A 7,882-nucleotide genomic window follows, 5' to 3' on the forward strand; every position below is an offset into this window, starting at 1 on the left:
AACGTTTAAAGGGGTAACTATATGAAAAAGAAAATCTCAACCACTCCTTGATGTCTGCAATTTCTGCATCGCGACCCTTGTTATATTACCATGTTTCACCCATAAAATCCCCCAAAATTCCGGCTGTGGCCATTAACAGCTGTGTCTTGACACTCGGTGATACATGCTACATGAAGTTTTTGGATCAAAAAGAGGCAAGTACGCAATAATATCTTGTTAAAATCGTGGCGTCTTTAATTATGGTCTCTCATGCTCCCACCTCTAGTTAAGGTTTTGCTGTTTAAGATTTTTTTTTTTTTTGTCAAAATGCCCACCTGTTCAAAATGTTTCCTATACTCAGGTGACTTGAAATTCCGCTCTGAGACCCCCAATTTGGCCAAATTTCAAAACTGTCCTATATGCATGTGTGATAGTTAAAATCTCAATATTCTGGGGGATGAAAAATTTTGAACAGGTGGGCATTTAAAAAAATATATATACCCATAAACCCTAACTCAGTGGTCTCCAAACTATTACACATAGGGCTGCAGTGGGTGCTGGATTTCATTCCTACAAAACAAGACAACATCTTTTCACCAATCTGGTGTCTCACAAGTGTAATCAGATGATTGCAGTCAGGTGCTGGTTGTTTTAGCACAAACTTCATTGGTTAAACTGTCTGTGGTCGATTGGTAGATCAAAAACTAGGACCCAAAGTGGCCCTTAAGGACAGGTTTGGACACCATTGCCCTAACTGGAGATGAGAGCATAAGAGAGCATAATTAAAGATGATGCAAAAACTCCACTAGCATGTATCACCGAGTGTCAAGACACAGCTGTGAATGGCCACAGCCGGATTTTTGGGAGGATTTTATGGGTGAAACATGGTAATATAACAAGGGTCGCGATGCAGAAATCGCAGACAAGGAGTGGTCGAGATTTTCTTTTTCATAGATTTACCCTTTTAAAAGTTATTTTGTCAATTTTTCTTGTTTGGATTGATTATTTATCATCTAACATCGAGGACAAGGCGACAGTACCAGAAAAAAATACAATTAAGCGATAGTTATGAGGTAGATACCCGTTACTTATTTTACTTATCAATTTTTTTCATTGTGACATAATTTGTTTTAAAGTTTAAAAATATGCGAGTGAATAATTTTTTTAAGTTGTTTTTTTTTTCACTAAATATTAGACATCAATTAATGTTCTAAGCTAAAAACGACAGACATTTTGAATAATAAATATAATTACTTACCTTCTTTTTATGGCTGGGTTGAAACAAAAGCGGTTGCGCGACGTCTGTATACGGGGGTTTCCAGGGTAAAACGGACAAATTAAAACTATTCGGGGGCTTAATGCGCCATGAATCTGTATGGCAGCATATAGACATATTATTCTATCAAACACAACCGTTCTTTTGGCTTAAAATACAGCAGTTTATTTTAAAGAGGGGTGCAAGAGCAGAAACTGCTTTTTCAGTCTCGTCTGTGTTTTCCGCCATATATATATATATATATATTACTTTTTTTGTTTTGTTTTTTAATAAATGGTTTTCAAGCACTTAAAATGTAATACTTATAAGTTTCAAACATGTTACTGTCCCTCCGAATTATTTTTTAATTAAGAATAAAGAAGAAAAATGTTTGTCTTTATTAAATGCTTCATTGAGTGAGTCCACTCAGATCCGCTCAAGTTGTTTACTTATACACAATGAGTTGTCACAGCAACTGTTTAACAAGTTAAACGATGATTGACGCATGTGGCGCTTTAAAGCTTCGGCTTCCAAGCTTCTGTGGCAAGATCAAACATTAAATGTCTTTCAATCATCGTTAACTTTAATAAGCAACTCCAGTGCACTGCCTGACCAACAAAGAGCAGTAGGAAGGAGACAGTACAGTTTCAAAGTACTTTTACAATCCACCACTGGTTAGGCAACCATGTAACACTCAAAAGTTAATGTTTTTTCTGGGCATAGTATTTACCTCATTACATGCCATTGATGGCAATAGACGTCCATTTCATTTAAACCAGGAAGACAGACTCTGAATGCTCATGTTTCAGTGCCATTACTAGCTTTAGACATTTAATCTATTTTAACTGGTAGGGATGAATTAGGCTCGAGCGTTTACGTCACAGCAACACGGGATCATGCGAGATTTGCGACAACGCAGCCATATTGGAAGCACGTCTGCGTCACGGAACATTTAAATTTAACGGCACATACAATTCAACTACGAGTGCCAAAGATGGAAAAAAGTAAGGAAAACTTGCCAGTTCGATACAGAGACAAACTTGTTCCCATGGCGAAAGACAGATATGTGAGCAAACTTAAGGATGTGAACAATGTTGACCCTTACGAGCAAGCCGAACACAAATGGAATAAAGATGTCGACAAGCTTCCACCACTACGCGAAATGGACATCATGCTGTATTTAGTGTTTGGTGTAAGTTACTACACTCATCAGCAATTCCGAAACTACAAATCGCTACAAAGCTACGAACAGTTTTGCTGCGGATCGGCGCAGGACCTGCACATTATGACCGTAGCAAACGGCAACACCATCGTTCTTGCAAAAGTAGGCAATGTGTGTTTACATTTTCATTGTCATGAACATCTGAATTTGAGCAGTGCTGAGCTATGATAGTTAAGTGACAAATCAATGCTGTGTTTTAGAAAACAGATTTGTTGCAGACAATGTAGCCTGTGTACAAATTCTTTGCCAGTATCTCACGGCAACATGTTACAGCTTTTTCATTTAGAAACGACAGGAATTATGTCTTATGAAGAAAATGCACATGTATGCATGCTAGTTGTTTAGCTGTAGCTATAGCTGACAACAGTCCGACTTAGGGCATAAAGTTACCGAAATTTGCGTAGACAAATGAAATTAACTTACCGGAGTGAAGTGAATAGAGCAAACTATGTGTGTAACTGGAGAATCAAACGTTATGCCCTTCCTTCTGATGGAGGCCACCCATGCCATTCTTCGACGTTTGGCAAGTTCAGATATGAGCTTTCCCTCGCCTTTTCTCCATGTAGGGATCCGGAAGAAACTCAGTGGGGTTCCGTCGAGCAGTATATTCTCCTTTCTATTCGATCGGTTGTTGCAATTCTTTACCGAACAATAATTTCCAATCAGTTTTAAAGAGCGACCTGAGTTGAAATGCCTCACTGTTTATGTTTCCCGGAGTTCTGACACCAAACTTCCTGCTTCCAACATGGCGATAGGGGCGGAAACCTCGCGAGTGCCACGTCATACGCTCGAGCCTAATGAACCAACGTTTATTTGCCCTCCCAGTTCCAAAGAAACCCAAATTGAGAAATAGCTTGTGATTTCAATAAATTACATCTTATCTGAAAAATTTAACAAATCACAAGCTATTTCTCAACTCAGGTTTCTTTCGATCCATTCAGCCTGACAGTTTTTAAACATTTTTTGTTTGAATTTCGTTGCAGGATGTCATAGCCATCAACTTGAGCTCTGTAAGCATACACCCACACACACAAAGGACTTGTTGTGGTGCCCAACGCAGTGTTTATGTGCGTAAAGGAAGCTACGACTCTGTTGATGAGGCCCTCCAGGAGCTGATAAGGTCACAGCTGTGCGACATTTGACCTGGTCACCGAACAAGTATGTCCATTGTTACCTCCTACTCACATCATTTCCCATCTTGAGGCTGCTTTGAACCATTTATGAAGCACATCTTTTTGAGGAAATCTGTCTGCTCATTGTGAAGTCGGACTTCATTCAATTTAAGTGTCAGGCTTTTGTTAACAAGACTGACACATTTTGATCAAATATGACAACAGCGACAAGTGTGTCACTTCTTTGGTCACCTTATTTAATCAGAGCTGTCACACTACCACAAGGGAGCTGACACACTGTGTTGGATCAGTCACATTAAAGAGAATGGACAAGATCTGTCAGGACACATATTGTTGCCACTTGCCAGACACGGTAAAGCTGTATTTGATCAAAAGTGAATGCTCATGCCAAATACTTACACCTCCATGACACAGCTTTACAGTATTTCTCTTTGTCAAGTTTCATTTTTCCTCATTCGGTGCACTGGTGACAAACTTGTTGTAAATCCAAAGTCAGGCAGAGAGATTCGTAAGTTGGGGAAGAAACTGAATCCCAGTCCAGCCTTTCCACTACACCAGGGGTGCCAAAGTCCGGTCATCGAGAGTCCCTATCCAGCTTGAAAGCTATGGAGGTAGATTTGTGTCTTTATTATTCAATCAAAAAAAAAGTTGCTTCAATCAAAATATACATTTTCAATTGAAGAAAAAGTCACTTCAATCAAAAAATATGTGTTTGAATGCAAAAAAAAAAAAGTGAAACTCAAAATGTATTTGAAAACTATTTTTCTTTGATTGATTTTATTTATTTTTTTTTTTTCAAATTTAAGTGTTTTTTTTTTTTTTTTTTGAAACAACTTTTTTGATTGAAGTAATGTAGTTTTGCGTTTGGACCACATTCTGGCTAGGACATTCATTCATTCATTCATTTTCCATGCCGCTTTTGTGTCTTTATTATTCAATCAAAAAATAAGTTGCTTCAAACACACACAAAAAACTATATATTTTCAAAAGAAAAATCACTTCAATCAAAAAAAAAAAAAAAATTTTAAAATGCAATCGTAGAAAAAAAGATTTTGAATGTGAAAAAACTCAGAAATTCACATTTGAACACTTAATTTTTCATTGAAACTGTTTTCTTTGAAGCAATCCTTTTTGTGTCTGAGCCATATTATGGGTAGGACACTTGTATTAAATCATTCAATCCCAATAAAAGTTGCTCCAATAAAAAAAAACTATTTTAATCAAAGAAAAAAATCATTTGCAAAAATATTTTTTTTGAATTTTTTTTTATTTGAAAGATATATTTTTGTTGAAGTGTCACTTTTTCTTGAAAAGCAAAAAGTTTTAAACTTTTTTTTTTTTTTTTTTTTTTAGTGGAAAAAGTTTTGAACACACTTTTTTTTTTTTTTTTTTTAAAGTGGAAAAAGTTTTGAAGGCACTTTTTCTCGATTGAATCATTTTGACACAAAGATCCAACTTAACTGCTACTTCAGACATGTTTTAGTGGCAGGTGACTACACCAGTGGCATAAAAGCATGAAGCAAGAATAATGGCCACCAGGGCTCCATCCAGCCATCGGACTCTGCTCAAGTCCAAGCCGAAAATAGGTGCCACCCCCGTAGCGGTGCCCTATTGCCACATCCCAAAGATGCTCTATTGGATTGAGATCTGGTGACTGTTGAGGCCATTTGAGTACAGTGAACTCATTGTCATGTTGAAGAAACCAGTCTGAGATGATTCCAGCTTTATGACATGGCGCATTATCCTGCTGAAAGTAGCCATCGGAAGTTGGGTACATTGTGGTCATAAAGGGATGGACATAGTCAGCAACAATACTCAGGTAGGCTGCGGCGTTCCAACAATGCTCAATTGGTACCAAGGGGCCCAAAGAGTGCCAAGAAAATATTCTCCACACCATTACACCACCACAACCAGCCTGAACCATTGATACAAGGCAGGATGGATCCATGCTTTCATGTTGTTGACGCCAAATTCTGACCCCACCATCCGAATGTCGTAGCAGAAATCGAGACTCATCAGAACAGGCAACGTTTTTCCAATCTTCTATTGTCCAATTTCGATGAGCTTGTGCAAATTGTAGGCTCAGTTTCCTGTTCTTAGCTGAAAGAAAAGTGGCACCCGGCGTGATCTTCTGCTGCTGTAGCCCATCTCCCTCAAAGTTCGACGTACTGTGCGTTCAGAGATGCTCTTCTGCCTACGTTGGTTGTAACGGGTGGTTGTTTGAGTCACTGTTGCCTTTCTATCGGCTCGAACCAGTCTGGGCATTCTCCTCTGACCACTGGCATCAACAAGGCATTTCTGCCCACAGAACTGCCGCTCACTGGATATTTTTTCTTTTTCGGACCATTCTCTGTAAACCCTGGAGATGGTTGTGCGTGAAAATCCCAGTAGATCAGCTGTTTCTGAAATACTCAGACCAGCCCTTCTGTCACCAACAACCACGCCACGTTCAAAGTCACTCAAATCACCTTTCTTCCCCATACTGATGCCCAGTTTGAACTGCAGGAGATTGTCTTAAACCATGTCTACATGCCTAAACGCACTGAGTTGCCGCCATGTGATTGGCTGATTAGAAATTAAGTGTTAACGAGCAGTTGGACAGGTGTACCTAATAAAGTGGCCGGTGAGTGTATGTATATACATGTATTTGTCTAAAAAAAATATTAAAAGTAAAAAAATATATAAGTACGCCTCTGCATAGCATTGTCCTTGTTCACATAAAAAAGTAATACATATCCACGTACAATAAATTTATTCTTTAACATTTTTGTTTGTAACACCACACACGCTTTGTCATATTTCCTCGTCTTAGCTCTTCTAATTAGCTCCTGCTGTTTGCTGTGTGCTCTTGTTTGGTTCAAAAATACTGCGCACACTCTGAAAATGAGAGCGCCACTGCCATCCACTGAGTTGATGTGCAATTTCACTTTATTCTAGTACGGCAAAAAGTATGTTCCCCGAGGTCACATGCGCCCCCCCGGCATCGCTCAGTGCCCCCCCTGGGGGGGGCCGCCTCACTATTTGAGAAGGACTGGCCTAAACCCACAGCCACCGCTCCACATTATTACCATCCGACCAGAAATTATTTTCTATAAAAAGCACGTGCGTATGACTCGTATCATGTTTAAATGTATGCACACTATTTCTCAACACAGACAGTTGCCAGAGAGGGAAAAAAACACGTTTTACCACAGCTAGACACACTAAACACACTGGAGTTAACTCTCGTAGCTGGTGGGAAACATTCATGACAGGATTTACTAACCTTTAATTTTGTATAAATGCAAAATCATATTGGAGGTATTGCCTCCTATGCAGCCACCCTCCGCAAACATGTTTTACATGTCTGTTGGCCAAACTCCTCTAAGCCGCGGCCGTTTGTAACTTTTCTGTAGCCAAAGTATTCCCATACGATTTCGTTTTCTTCTATTAGGGGGGAAAAAGTTCAGGAGTTTCACCTCCTCCAGTTATTGTGCAGTACAGCTGACTCACTGACACTGAGCAAAAAACGGTGAGGGACGGTTAAGCCTTGCAGCTGCAAGCGAGGGATTTCTCCATGCATTTTTGGGACATAAAAAATAGCTAATACCTTAGGGACGTTATGACAGAAAATTTTTGCGGTTTTGAAACCTTGACGTTTTCATACCACGGTATACAGTAAGACCCATCTGATTTTTAAACAGAGGCAAAAAACTCTGAACTAGTCGCCGTTCAATTAGATATGCAGTATTTCTCTCCATCTTTTTTTAAGTACTGTAATTTTTGGACTATAAGGCGCTTTTTCTTTTTTTTTAACCTCATTTTCTATCCTGCGGCTTATAGTCCAGTGCGGCTTATTTGTTATTTGGGTTAATAGACTTTATTTGACAGCAGCGTCATAAGACTGTCATAAGACAGTCATAATTTTGACATGACACTATCATGGGCATTACTGAATGTTATGACAGATGTCATTAAGTGTCATCTGGCAAATTATGTCACTAACTTCATTTATGTCCATCTTGGATCTTTTACATCTATTCAAAAGTGAGATAATTTGCCAGATAACACTAAATGACATCTGTTATAAGCATTCATTAATGCTCATGACAGTGTCATGTCACAATGATTGTCTAATGACAGTTTTATGGCACCTCTATCAACTTAAGTGTTACCAAATACCCTAACTAGCAATTAATGAAACAACTGGAACAGTAACCGAAGAAATAATTAGAACAGAACATGAACTTTGATTGTTATTTCCATCAGTCGTGCTGCAATGCATGCTTGAGGCGAAAGATCCCGATCGATCGG

This window comes from Corythoichthys intestinalis, chromosome 3 (assembly GCF_030265065.1).
Source record: "Corythoichthys intestinalis isolate RoL2023-P3 chromosome 3, ASM3026506v1, whole genome shotgun sequence".
Taxonomy (NCBI): domain Eukaryota; kingdom Metazoa; phylum Chordata; class Actinopteri; order Syngnathiformes; family Syngnathidae; genus Corythoichthys; species Corythoichthys intestinalis.